Source organism: Chiroxiphia lanceolata, chromosome 1 (assembly GCF_009829145.1).
Source record: "Chiroxiphia lanceolata isolate bChiLan1 chromosome 1, bChiLan1.pri, whole genome shotgun sequence".
NCBI lineage: Eukaryota > Metazoa > Chordata > Aves > Passeriformes > Pipridae > Chiroxiphia > Chiroxiphia lanceolata.
Window position 1 is genome coordinate 11,590,577 of NC_045637.1, and position 15,209 is coordinate 11,605,785.

A 15,209-nucleotide genomic window follows, 5' to 3' on the forward strand; every position below is an offset into this window, starting at 1 on the left:
CAAAGACCATATCAAAGACCTTTACAGAGAGGGTAATCAGGCATTAGAATGGGCTGCCCAGGGAAGTGGTGGATTCTCCATCCCTGGAGGATTTTAAGATGAGATTGGATGTGGCACTTAGTGCCATGGCCTAGTAACCACGGCAGTGTGGTTGTACTTGGTGATCTCAGAGGTCCCTTCCAACCTGGGTCATTCTATGATTCTACAATTCTATGATATTAGAGGTCACAATCAATTGGAAAACAGAGTTCAGGTGTTCTAACTCTTCTATTCCTTTTGCTAAACCTTACAATGCATCTGGACCATCCCCATTTCACATCCTACTCTTGCATTAAGGTCTGTGCAGCTTTAGTGTGACTTTGGCAAAGTATCACAATAATGGACAACTTAAGATCTCTTTCATCTGGGTGATAAGGGACCAAGGGGAAGAGGCTTTGTGAAACAGGATCTATGAGAAACAGCATCTACTTCTAGAATATGATTTACAAAAGCTCTTAACCTTGGTCTAACATTTCCCACTGAAAGCAGTGGTAACCTCTTTAGCATGTGCAGTCAGGTCAGTGCTAAGACTTCCTACCTGTCTTTCAGGAAAGATGCCCCTGTTTAAGTGGGTCACTTCATCATCCCTGGTTGATGGCTTGAAAACCTCTGCAACCCTATTCTGTGTTTGCATTGAGCTGTACCTTTAAATTGAGGGGGAAAAAAAAATCACTTTTTCATAAGAAAGCAATAATCTCTCCAGCATTAGGAAGTATAAAGGAATAATTGTATAAATTGCAGCTGTCCAAGGTTGGGCATTAACTTAAGTACTAGAGTTGATTGTTGGCATCTGCTCTTACCCACAAAAAGAGGAGCAGTTTTCGGGTCTTTTGAAGTTTGTGTATAAATCCGTCTTTCCACTCTTTAAAAGCAAACAGCCAGGACTACATTTGTAGTGAGTCTCTAAATACATTTACTCAGCTTGACAACACCCCTGTTCATATTACTACTGCTGAAATTTGAGGGCAAGGGAGGAGGGAAATGGTGACAAGTTTTATCTTGCCAATTTTAAAATGAAAATTTGTCTTCATTTTGCAGCCAGCTCCAATTTGACATTCCAGGGAACTCAGTCCAGATTAAACCCAAGACAAATTCTCCTTTATTCCTTGTATGAGCTCAGCTGGAATTTCTCTGAGTAACTGTCCCTGCAGAGAGGTAGTTCAGCCAGTGAACCTGTGAACCTTACCTCTCTGTTGATTGAACCTCATAAAAATATGAAAAATATAACCAGAAGCCACATAAATAAAAGAAGCTTTTAAAGATTAGACAAACATTGATTATTTGGTATTTTGGAGTAAGACTCTAAACAATAGAATTGTTTGAAAAAATGTATTTCTATTTTACATATTTTGACAGCACTTTTTCATTCCAAGATAATTTGAAAAGTGTAAATCACAAAATAGAGTAGCATATTTTTCATTATAAAGACATCTTGAAGGATAGCTGATGACCAGCCTTTTGACAATTTTTCATTTCCCACTTTCTTTTTTGCTGCCAACATCACTTATTACATTCTCTTTTTCACATTCCCAAGCATAAATATGGACTTAGATTGTAACCTATATACTTGTACACCTAGATTCAGAAATGCTAGCAATACTCAGAATTAAAAATCAAATTCTAATACATTAATTTCTCATTGTTTCTACTTTTTTGGCTTTGCTCAAAGCAGTTTGACATATTAACATGAAAAAGAGAGACTGTAATATTTTTTAAAAACCCATTAGTATCCTAATTTCTAATATATTCTGTGAAAGGAATAAAGAAAATTCTCTGAGAATTCTCTTTTCTTACTAGAAAGATAACATAGCTGTCAAAATCACGATAACTCTGCATTTGTTCTTGTACTTTTGACCTTAGAATATATAAATTGATATTCTATTTTGACCCTTTCTGAAAAGAGAAACCTTCTTCTCTTCATTTTTGACAGAAATCTTCTCATAGTTTTGAACAGATGAAGACAAATGCAGAAGAGAAATAGGATCTATTCTAGCTAGATGAACAGATTAGACACCCATGTCAAACATTATTATAACCTATATGCTTCATAGACTGGAAGTTAAATACTGCACAGACTCAAGTCAAGCATTACAAAACCAAAACGTTTCTCAGCCCACTTACTTCTTTCTGTATGTTCTCCATGATTCAGTAATTAACAACATACTGAGACAACATTTGAAGCACTGCAATGATGCACAAAGTGCACAAAAAAAGAATTAATATATTTATAGGCTAAAATTTGCTGCAGCCGTACGAACATTTCATAATCAAGTTCTGTGTGAAGGGAGAGGATGCTTGCAGAAGTGAGGCAAGTTCAGAAGCCAGACTACAGGTCTGCTTGCTCTCTCAGTCTCTCCCTGCATGCAGCAACCACATTCCCTTATCAGCTTTCTAAAGCCCTGAGATTGCTGGATCCTTACAAATATAAATCCATAGCTTCATGTGCCCTTCCCTTACTCTAGCAACAAATTTAAGGAGGAGACCCTTCTGCATAGTGTTCTTGAGGTATTTTGCTATTTCAGTGGTGTTTTCTGATCTCTTTTCCCCAGGAAGATAATAAAGGCCTACAAAGTTTTGGGCCAGCCCCTTGACACCAGTAAAGTTTTTCTCACACTTACTCTCCACTGCAAGTTTGTTGTGTTTTCCACCCTCTGGAGCAGTCCTTCCCCAAGACAGCTGCTTCATTGGCCAAAGTACAAAATGAGGGCTATTTTGGGGAGTCACCAGTATTGCATGGCTAAAATTTTATTGAGGAGGATTCAGGACGTGGCAGGCCCCCTGTCCCCAGCAAAGAGGCCCATCAGCACTGGGGAAGAATGACACAGCTCTGTAGAACTTGTTATGCTGAGACCTTCTGAGCCTGTGTTCTACCTTGGGCAGAGGTTGCTGTTGGGCTCTACCTGGGAGTCCCAAGTAAGAGCAACTACATATTTCACTGAAGACCAGGGCCTCAAGTCAATAACAGGCATACTAAGAACGGAACATTTTGGACCAAACCGAGCAGAGCAAGAAGGTGAATGTTTAAAATTAATCAAGTTTTCTTATTCCCCAGTAGATCAGGGTTTCTCCCTCTTTCTCTCTGTATGTATGTGTATGCAGCTCTTTCCCCTGCTCCTAAAGTACATACACACATACTTGCTTCAATATCCCACCTACATAAACAAAGTACTTCATGAGTATGTTACAAGGATAAACTCAGCAGTGTTTAAGGGGTTGTCAGACTCTGTTAATGCAAGCACTGTGAGAGAGGCTGTGTGACATGACAAACGGAACTTTTGGAGTCCCAGCATCTCAGCTCTATTCCAGCTTTACCACTAAGCCATGCCTCAGCTACCCCACCTGTAAAAATGTGTGTAATCACACTGCCCCCTTCACAGGACTGCTTTGATGCAACTCACTGTATAGGAAGAATGTGACATTATAAAATATAGAGTCACAGTTCCTGCTGCTTTCCCCCTGTATTTACACTGAGGAAAGCAGGAATTCTGTTCAAATTTTTCAAAAGAGTGGATGCTTACAAGTCTGGTACTGATAAAATATGGCCTGCTGGCTTAGCAAAACCACAGGAACAAAATGAAAAATCTGCTCATTTCGTCTCCTGAGAACAAACACACAAAATGAATGTCACACATTTCAATAACAATTGGTGTCTATGTAGTTCAGAGAAAAACTTCTGGTCCAAGGAGACAACAGATTTTATTATACAAATTAGAAACAGCAATTGCCTGCCAAGACAAAGGAGCACTGATCAGAACACAACACACAAAGAAGGAAGAAAGGAACTCTGATTTAACCTGCAGAATACTAAAATTATTTCTGGTCAGCTTGTGCTGTTGGGGAGCTTAGCCAAAATCCTCTCTGTTTGCATGGCTCAAGGAGTACACGTGATGAGATCCCCCATCAGCTCTGCAGTGACAGTGCTGGGGAAGCCATGTCCACCTGTCCTGGGAAGGAGTGGGCACCATACCTCAGCAGCAGCAGCCCCTTGGCTGGCCACCCTCCCCAAAATTACCCTGGTCCCATTTTTGTGGGATACCTCTAAGCATTCAGTAAAAGCTGCTTGCTGTCCAATCTATAATTTTTTTTGTGAGTGTTATCAGTATTGCAGAAAGAAAAGGTCAGATTATCTGCAAGAAGGTGACCAGCAGCAGGAGAAGCTGCCCTGCATGGAGCCTTGGCTCCAGAGGAAAGAATCCAGTTGGGAATGAGGTCAGCAGAGGGGAAACTTGTTAAATCTCCTATCTTGCTAAATCTTCGATCCACCCTTCTTGGTCTAACCACTGCCTAGTCCTCTGTGCTAGACTGGGAAAGGCAATGCCTTAAAGGAACTGAAGAGAATGGGAGATAGGAAGCACAGGAAGTCACGATGGCACACGAAAATATTGGGGGTGCTGGAAGAGGTCCTACCCCACTGCAGCATCCTGGGCTATTTAAAAACTTGCTGAGTTGTCCCATACCTGTACCAATTTTTACCTCAGTCAGTAACATCTGAAAACAGAAAAGGGCTTAGTGAGTATGTTTGGCACAAGTATCTCCACCAGTTCCTCCCTGCTCCCTGTGTACCTGGACAAAAAAATGTTCACACAGAGTCTTCACTGACATATGCTTTTACAGGTTTGAACACTCAGCACTGCTCCGGTCCAAAGAAAGGTAAAAGGAAGCTATAATTCTACTTTGCCTCACTCCACTGCAAATCTAAAGTAGAGCCACTTGCCTAATTAAGTTTAAATAATGCACATTTTTTAACATTAAAATATAATCACCTCTGTTTTGAATAATATGGAGCATTCATTAGGCCAGTCTGACTTTCAGGTGTTTGCTCTGCTACCTTGTTCAACCCTGATCCATCAAAACCACACGTGAGTGGTATTTGGGAGCTCAGCTCCCCCAGTTTATGTGGATCCTTTTTACGACGTGTCATATCCTTTCTGACACCTGAGCAGGGAACCCATCCACACACCACCTTAGCTCCTGTCACAGGATATCAGGTCCTGCATGGCTAAGTATATAGTAACACAATATGGGCAAAAATGTCACCATAGCACACACCTCTGGTTTTAAAGGCAAGAAAATTTTCCACTTAATTCTTTGCAGGAAAAAGGTGGGGAGCAAGACAGGGTACTAATAAGCCAGTATGAAATCCGTTTCTCCCTGTCATATACAGAAAAATGTTACTTTTCAACTACAACATGGTTTAGCCATTTTGCAGCCTTTGCTTGAAAACTAAATTCCTCGTCTCTCGTGGTCATATAGGTATGCCTTGTTTTGCAATGGACCTTTTCCTAACAGGCTTGATGTCTTCAGGAAATTTAGCCCACCATTTTGGTGAAACACATTTGGAAGGAATTTCCTTCTGTTTCTTAACACTGAGCAACAGAGTCGCTAAAATGCTTATAGAGAGCACATTTTCCTGGGGCTGCAGGGAATGAGTCATTCCAGACAGACGTCAGATCAAATACAGCAAGTAATCAGTGAGCTGGTACTGATTGGTCTAAGAAAATAGCATTTCACTTGTCAGTCTCCCTGTACCTACCTGCAACAATAATTTTCAGGGTGCTATTCAGCAAGAGGATAGACCGTTCCCTGCTGTGTTCCTGCTTCAAAGTTGTACAAATTAGCAGGAAATAGATTGCTGTGCATTGAGAGAGGCCTTTCTGGGCTTTCTCCCACATGGCACTGAGCGCTCTGGCTCAAGGCCATGCTGTGGCTAAAGCTCCACTGACCTGTGTGGGTACCAGTGGTACCCACAGTGACTTGGAATGTTGGGCCTCAAGGACTCATCTTTTAAACACTATTTTAAAAAGCATTTAGGCACCTAACTATATTCGGCAGATTTAATTACTGTATAAATCACATCAGTGCAGTAACCCCAGAGTGGTGGGATCGGAAAGAATGTCCCTCAGCTCCAAAACAGAGCAAAGTCATTTACTTCTGCATTTTGCTTGCAGTCGCTTGAAAGGGCAAGACATGAACTCTCATAAATGGTGTTCCCTTGGTGCCCAGCTCTGCCATCCACATGTGACAGGTCACAGTGAGGTTTAAGGAAGTAACTTAATGACTTTGCTCCAATGTCCCCATCTGCAAAAAGGGATTGTTCCAACGTTCTGCTGGCCCATTAAAAGTGTGTGCAGCTCTGAGTGAAGAAAGTGATGATGAAGAGCAAAACTGCATAAGTTGAAGTTCGGGTTTCACTATTTCTGTACTTTTAACAGAATTAATTTTTGTATTTTATTTTGCCAATTCTGCACATTGCAAAACTGCTGGCCAGTAATGGCTAAATACTACCTGGGGAGAAGAGGATAAACTGTGAATGAAGTTGTGTGTGCTTTGTTCCCAACTGAAGGAACAGTGTAACTCAAAAAAGACCTTACTAAGAAATGAAATCATTTTCCCAACCTTCTCTGTGAGCCATACTGAAGCATGGCAATTTTCCTTTCTGGTCAACAGTTACGAAACTTTCATGTGTTTTGGTTCATATTTATAATCTGAAACAGAGGTAGAATATAAATATAAAAATAATTTTGTTCTAATTAAAAAAATGCAGAAATAATTATTTTTGTCTTTAAGTTACCTGCATTAAAGTTACCTCAAGATCCATTGCAAAGGTGTAGTAATTATTAGTTTAATTATTAACATCTCTCGGCAAGCTAATTAGTTGGGCACCAAATGAAAACCATTTTTGCCTGAGGTTTGCCTAGAGGGGTTAAACCAGAAGATTATCTTAATATTTCAGGTTAAATATTCAAAGTAGAAGAATTTCTGCTTCTGGAATCATGAGCTATTTCATTGCTCAAAGAGAATTTAGAAAAGACAAAATAAAAATCAAACAAAAATGATGAAAATTGGCCCACACCCTAACTTTAGGCACTGCTAAAAGATGGATATATCACCTCCTCTCAGTGATGGTGGCTATGCTTGTTGATTTTCCAACTAAAGGCCTCACCAGCACAAACATGTTGTGTCACTGTCTGAATGGACAGACCATTACTAGAGGGGACAAATCATCCAGATTTCTTATCATTACACCTTCATCAGTGACATACTGAACCCTGTGACTCCCTCTGGAACAGAGGACACAGTATCCTACAGGATGAAACTGCTGGGGATTCATCTGTAACCATCAGCAGGGATTAGATGATCTGGGCTGTGGTGGAGCAGCCTTTGGAGTTTGTGGGCTGCTTTGCCCTGGGTTGGAAGGACACCTCACAGCAGACAGACAATACCACGTGTAAAAGAGACCACGAGTAACTCCTCAGACCAGCCAAGACCCTTGGTCAGCAAGGGACCAAGGTCCCAAGGGACCAAGAAGTGCCCATCCTTCCAGGTCCCACCTCACCCTCCTCTCCCACGTCAGGACTCCAAATGTCACACATTGCCCTACTTTACCTATCTGGCCCCTTCAGCCATGTTCTGCATGAGGGGTCAGCTGTAGTGCAGCAAGACTGTCTCCCGCTCTCTCCGTTGCCGTGGGGAGTGAAACAGCCACAACCCACACACATCCTGCAGGCCCAGCTCATCCCTGTCTCACTCATTGCAAAATACAGTATGAGAATGTTTGCTCAGTGGTTCTGGGAGAAGAACCCTATCAGGGTCACAGGAATAGCCTTGGGAAAAGCAAAGAGGCACAAGCTTTTATCATTCAAAACCCTACATATTACCCCTCTTGCTATGCGAAATTCAGATGCTTGCCCAGAGGTCTCATATTCTCATTTTGTTAAAATGAGGAAAGCACAGGTTATTTAATTCTTGTTTTACATACATGCCTGAGCAGCCCAGAAAGGCTCTGCCTCACTACTGCAGCAGCCAGCCTTGCAGGGTGGTGGCTGTCCTGCAATAGCAGGGGACAGCACAGGGCAAGCCTGGGCCACGTAGACTCATCCATCACCATTGCAGGCAGCAGTCACAGTCATTTGTCTCAGAAACATACCTAACACCATCCCTCAAACCTGATGGCACAGACACTGTTCTGTGCCTGCTCAGTGGGAGGCCAACAGAGAACCCTCTCATGTCTATCCAGCACAAAAGTCTTTTCAAGGCTGTTGTTTTCCCTGTTGTGCTATGGAAGATAACAGCTTCATACAAAAATAAACAAGTTTGCAAACTCTTCCTGGGTGCTAACATCATACTGATGTAATATACCTGGGGTTTGATGCAATGCAGCTTTTTAGCAAATAGACACTCTCTGCTCACACCTCCCCTGATACAAATTCTCTTTCATGGAAACAGCTAAACTGATTTTCTTCTTTTTAACAACTCAAATTAACTAAGTTTAAAAATGACCCTCTAATCACAAACTGAAGCATCAAAATATTTAATTGAAATATAGGAAGAAATCCCTTCCTTATCAGCTGTTACTGATGGAAATGAGTCAAAAACTACAAACGAGCTTAAGGAAAGATGATGATAATTTTATAAAACAGCACATGTACTAAGGTAATAGGACACTCATGCAACATAAATTAAAGCAACAAGAGAGTATTCCCCCATTCTTCTCCTCAATGTTGAATGTGGACAGAAACAAGTTTTTGAGGCCAAGGAATGAGGAAGCAAGAGGATTCGGACAGGAACCGCACCACACCCTCTGCCCTCCTGTCGTCCTGACCCTCACATGCCCATTCCCAGTAACCTGCTCAAGCTCCCAGCACAGCTCCTGCTGGGTACCAGTTGCCAAAGCTGTGCTGGGAGAATAGGAGGCAGGAGTGGTTTAGCTGCCGTTTGTGTTGTGGCTGCCCATGCTGGGACAAGGTAAGTGGTTTCTTAAGGGGATGTTTCCCCTCCCTTTTAGGCTCTGACCATGTATCAGAGTGTCAGGACTTGAAAAGCTGTTAGATACACGATGAGATACTTACCCTAGCATGATTAATCAAAGTGATTGGAGTAAAGTAGTAGACAAATGCCCACACTAAAAATTAGGAAGCAGAAGAGAGTCTGTCCAGAGACCAGATCTCCAACCTGTTTTAAACCCTACAACTGGGCTTTCTTTTCAAAACAGTCCTGCAGTCCAATCCCCACGGTGAGTCTCACAGACTCTCTGGCCTGATTTTTGCCCATTCAAACTGAAAAGACTGACTGAGTACTCTGGATATTCAGTTTCACTTGCAGCATGATAGCACTTTATCCACAGAGCTCAGCTATCCCATTTCCAAGTATCTCTCACAGAATTACAATGGTATTCAAATAGGTTTATGCAAGACTGCAATTGTTATAAGTTTATAATTTTAAATCAAAACAAGATTAGTCCCTTAGTTCTCAAAGAGTCAAAATGCAATTATGATTAGGTACAACAAATGTCCAGATAAAATGCTGAATAAAATTTGGGCTATTAGTTGATCAAATAATGTTCCTTTCAGTCTGCAATCCTTATAAATAAAGTTCATAAATAAAAAAACAGTTAAGCTCACCTTTAAACAAACATGAAAATAAAAGAAAATGGTGTGGCTTCCTATATACAGCTTTTACTGACAGCACATGAGCATTTTCTCCATATTTCTTTAAAAGAGAAACAATGTGCATTTTAAATGGAAGGAAAGATTATTTTTAATTGGATTTGTGACGTGCAAGGGAGACTCTCCGTCATAAGAATAACAAGTTTAGGAAGCCTCATTTACATCTGAAATGCTTCAGGATCCTTTGTGATCTAACAGTGATGATCAAATCAAACCCTATGAAGAGGTAAATTGCATGCAACTTACAAGCATTATGCCCACAACTGGGTGTTTGGATTCCTTCTCAGCTATGTGCATTTTAGCAAGACCATCTGGACGTTGCCAAACTGATTCTGAAGAGATAAATATGTAGCAATAAAGCAGAGACTTATAAATAGTAACTTGCCTGCTATCCAAGCTGCATGTTAGGGCTCCCTTGTTTGCTGCACTCCTGTTTCACAGCACACAGTGTAGGAATTAGTCAGGCTGTATCTGTACACCCAGCAAAACAAGGGTTGGTAGGTTAGGTGTGGAACCAGAGCTGGGAGTGGTGTGGTGTGGAGGAGTAGGGATAGTGATCCTAGGGTTTTGCTTTGGGAGCAGAGGGAAGGGTTGTGGACAGTGTTATCTGAGAGCTGAGGGGGAGGAGGGAGTGCAGGAGGCCAACATTGCCCAGATTTCTCACACATCTGGTGCCTCTCAGTCACATGCACAGTTTTGTAAGTGGTAAGATAAGGCAATAGCACTTGGCCATCCCTAAAACCCCAGAGGATTAGCAGTGTAAGAGGAATTTAATCTCTTGATGGGTCTAAGCGACATTTCAGTTTATGCCATTCGGAGGGTTCTTAATGTTGTTGGCAGCTCAGCAGTGGTGAGAGGCCCCAGTGAGCTTCCCAGATGGGGAGTGTCTCTGATATACCAGAGGGATTAATTTTGGCTCCAAAGACCTTCCAAGCTAATGGATAGGAGGGTTATGCAGCAGAGCAGTGTCTGGCACAATACCATCTTGTTTGACCCTAGAGCAGTCCCTACTTGACTACCCACTTCTCTCATGAGTAATCACACCTGTGCTTGACTAGGAGCATTCTTCAGTAATTTGAACAATATTAGTCTCCACTATTCACGCAGGCTTAGGAAAAGAATACTTAGAAGCATTAAATCTCAATCATCTTCTTCATCCAAAGACAATGGACATTGGTAAAGCTTTGATAATTAAATATTTTTGATCTGTCTGTGACATCTGCCTTCTATTTCATAAGCCTTTGGTATGCCAGCAGATAGACTAGCAATTGTATGTATATGTGTATGTATGGACATTCATACATACACATATATGCACACACTAAAGCTCCTTTGTCTTTCAGTGTCTTACAGGAAAGAAAAAGCACCTGACTACTATGTCTATCATACTGCTTATCTGGTCCTGAATTCAAAATTAATGAAGAAACACTTTATTGCTGTCACTGGTCATTGAGCCACCAAATCTGCATACACACTTTCCCACTAAGTGCAAAGGAGGAGTCAGTAACTACTAAGCAGAACTAGCTGTCCTCAAGGGTCCTGTGGGCCAATTTAACCCTATGGACAGAACTCCTACAGCACTCTTGGATTACTTTACTGTTACTGTGTGACAAGTGTACTGAGTAACCACAGAGTAAAGATTGTAAGATAGCTGTTGAGTGGACTGAAAAACTATCTTGATCTACAGATAAACAAGGGGATTTCTGCTTGGGTCATATCTCACTCCAATTTTTTTCTGTTGAGCTTAATCTATAGGAGTCAGTGGAAACAGGAAATTTTCAGCAAAGCAATTTGAAGTCTCTCACAAAGGGACAGGGAAAAGGAGAAGCATCAAGTTTCTTTCTCCTGACTTAAGGTCTAAAGGTGTCCTAACTGAAGTAAATAACTATTCCGCTTATTTCAGGAGCAGAACCATTCTCGTGCATTTAAATCACAAAAAACCCGAAGTGCCTCAGTTGTCAAGTGTATTCCCACTGTGTAGACCATTCTAGTAGCGTAACAGACTCTATCAGGTGGATAGAAGTGTAATTTATTCTGTTTGCATGCACAAATGACTCCTCATCATCAGAGATACGTAACATTTCTCATGGCTAGGCTTCGCAAATGAAGATTTGGGAAGGGCTCCACCCACATTTGCTACAAGCATGCTGGTGGCTAAAAAGGCCAATACGAGACAGGCACGTCCAGTTGCAAAAGGCACAGCAAAAAGACTCCTTAGGTGGTATATTCTGCAAGGCACGATTCTTTCTGCATTGTCTTTTCTCCTCAAGGGTGATCTTGCGTGCGTTCTCAAAAGCATCAACAGCGTTATAGATGGTGTGTCTCCAGACCTCCCAATTGGAGGTCAGAGTAGACCAGTTATGTTGATCAATATGGTCGAGGCTGAGATGTTGTTTGAGGGAGTCCTTGTATCTTCTCTTTGGGGCTCCTCTCTTGCAGCGGCCAGTGGCAAGTTCACCATAAAGCAAGATCTTAGGGAGGCGGTGGTCCTTCATCCTTGAGACGTGTCCTGCCCATCGCAGTTGTGTTCTCAGCAACATGGCCTCAATACTTGTGATTTCTGTTTGTTCTAGTGAGGAGGACAGAAAATCAGAATGGGAACAATTTCAGGCTTGGAGAGATATTTATGGAGCCTGAAAGGACTGTTATCTCATGGACTTTTACGTTATTCCCCAGTTTTACACCAAGTTCGATGTACCCCCAGGTTATTCCCCTTAGTTTGCATGGTGCAGGGCTTGTCTGTACTTGCCCTCACATTTTTTCCCGCCTGAAGTTGTTTACTCCCTTGTTCTCCCCTGGCTTTCCCTCTCATCTCTCACTGATTGGCTGATAGTTGCCGCAGTGCAGAGTGAGCTCCCATTGGTCCTTTCCCCTGGATACCCATGAGTTACACCCACCTTTCCCCTGTCTCCCAATCCTGTCTTATCCCTGGTTGTCAATCCCATGCTCCACCCCAGTTATGAATCCTCCCCTCACCCTTACCCTATATAAATCCATGCCTTCTCTTAATAAACTGGCATTGCACCCAAACTTTCAACTGCATCTGAACCCTTTTGTGTGGTGCCGCATCCCTATCCCTTATACCCTCGGGCTGTGGCATTCTAGAACAGATGTATTGGTCACATAATCTGACCAGTGGATGTTTAGGATTGTTCGGAGGCAGCGTTGATTGAAGCGTTCTAGGAGCCGCAGGTGGTGGCAGTAGATGACCCATGATTCAGATCTGTATAAAAGAGTAGACAACACTATGGCTTTGTAAACACTGATCTTGGTACCTTTCTTCAAGTGGAGTGATAGGGGTCCTGGCCAGACTGGGGCCTTGAAAGGCACCCGAGCCCTGGGTGGGTACGGGGGCCGGAATGGTTTGGTTGGTTGGTTTTGGCTCACCTGCAGCTACTGCCCAGGTTCGGTATGTTCTGGATGTATTTGTTGCATCATGAAAGGGTGATCAGGACAAAGGGTTGTTCCTGGGTATTTCCTTGGTATTGAATATAGATCGGTGGCAGAAAAGAAGGAAGTGAAAGACTTGCCCTAATCATTTTAATGGGAATGAAGCCTGTGTACCCCTATGCGGTTGCGAGCTATGCTGGCGATGGTGTGTAACATTTAATGGAGAAAGATACCCAAGGTATCCAAAAAAGCAGTTGCCTCTTTGGATACCTGAGAGCAGGGAGAGAATAAAAAGGATGACAATGCAAACTCCTTAGCCAAGATTTTAATAAATATTGCACAAATTAATTAGAAATTCCAAGCACTCATACAAGAAAAAAGTTGTTCCCCCTTGATTAAACATACATTACTGCTGGAGGTGTCTGAGGGGTCTTTCTGTCATAGCACCTGAATCCAGTGTTTGATCTTCCTCCCTGAATTTAAACTCACATGCTGACAATTCCTTGCCTTTTCAATTTATAAGTGTGTCTCTTGTTCTCCTTTTTAAAGAAAAGGTCAGTGCTTTTCACTTAAGTAATGTCATTAAGAAATCAAACCTCATTTTTTCAGCTTGTGTAGCTGAGCAACTGAAAGGCACAACCTCCATTTACCTCACTCCCACATTTTGAACACAAGGAAAAAAAATATGAATGCAGGTAATCACAGGCAATGAAGAGTAATTTCTAGTAGTCTTTCTCCAGGATTGTTCCCTATAGCATATTTTCCAACTTTTTTTCCGATCATTTAAAATTACTCATTTAATAAGCTAACTGTTCCTTCTTTTCCTGTGGGAGACTGTTTTGCAGTGCAAGATGTTCATGTTATGAGAGTCTCTCTGTTTAACTTATCCCATTATTCCTAGTTATGTATTCTAATATCAATCTACCTGACTACCTTTTCAGCATCCTGCAGCCTGTTTCTTTGTGTTTCTGTCAATACAATAAACTGATTTTGCACCAAACAAAGAACTGTAATTGTTATTAGCTTCCCCACCTCTCCACCTATTCCATCCAGGAGGTTTTATTTAATGTCATGTACAGTACCAGCTTATTCTCATGATAAAAATGTGGCTGGGTTTTTTAAATATATGAAGAAAATATTGTTTGCAAAATCAATGTCAGTTTAATATATTGTGCTGCTTTCTGGTTAGCAGGTGACTCCTTCTCTTTAAAAAGCAAGACAGCTTTTCCCCAGTCATGAAATTAGGAAATTTTGCACCAATAAGTAATATTCAAATTGAGCAATGATTTTGAAAGAGGGAGGGCTGCTTCAGTTAAGCTTTATAGCTTTTCTTCAGCTCAGATTTGTAGTCAGAAGCCAAGACTGAACAGAAATGTTTTTAGTTTTGATGCAATGACCTTTTGGACCGTAGATCCCTTGGAGAATTTGAAACAGAGTAAGACTTTAGAGTACAGTTTGGGGTTAATTGTTGTTAGGTATACTTTCAGCCTGTGGTTAATTCAAAGTCCCCAAATCCTGTAATAATGTTCCCTTTATGATCATGTTGATGTTCTCTTTCATGAGCAAAGACAGATTTGGACCTAGGGTACAAACTACACTGAGCTATGCCATATTCCAGCTGCTTCACACATTCTTAACTCATGTTTGATGTGAGTTTACAGGATGCTGAGGGCATTTTTTAGAAATGACCAGTCATGCCAGTGGATAGCATGACCATATCTGAGTGAAAAATTGTCTCCTCCTGGGAAATACCTTGGAATGTTTCTGTTTAGTTCAGCAAATAACATCAAAATGTACAGGAGCTGAATTTCTGTTCACTTCAGTAATGTGATATTCTACTGCTGACAGCCTCCCTGGATGGCTTGTAGTCAACTTTCCAATCCAATAAATCTACGATATGGGCATAAAAATGAAGCAGAGTCAGATAACCATAAATGAGAGAGCTTTGCCAAGGAAACTGACAAAGCACTGTGCAGGACCTAACAATATAAAATAGACTGGCAAAAGAGAAATTAAATAGACCTGAGATGTAGGAATTTTCCCAGTCAATACCTCTATCACATTTTCACTCCCTGAAAGCCTTTCTTTTTGTTCCTCAAGGCCAGAAAGATCTACTGGAATATGAGGGAGATTTCTTGTGTGAAAGTTAATGGTCTTAATCCCATCACCTGATTCACTTGAAATTGCACCCATTGCTTGAATCATTCAAGGGCAGATTTGCAGGGCAAAACTTTGTCATCATACAAGAGGTGACAAATTTTAATGATATTCAGCAAAATATTTCCCCTCTTCTCCCATTCCTTGTGAATGCTGGCCCCACCTATGCTTCCTTGT

The 15,209-nt window shown here is 41.5% G+C and overlaps 1 long non-coding RNA gene across 1 annotated transcript; it reads left to right on the forward strand.

Moving 5' to 3' along the window:
* The first annotated feature begins 245 nt into the window (after positions 1-245).
* Positions 246-11,055, forward strand: LOC116792110. The gene is made up of 3 exons (XR_004359004.1): positions 246-336; positions 4,140-4,248; positions 10,829-11,055. It is a non-coding gene; the product is annotated as an uncharacterized LOC116792110 (long non-coding RNA).
* Positions 11,056-15,209: the final 4,154 nt, after the last annotated feature.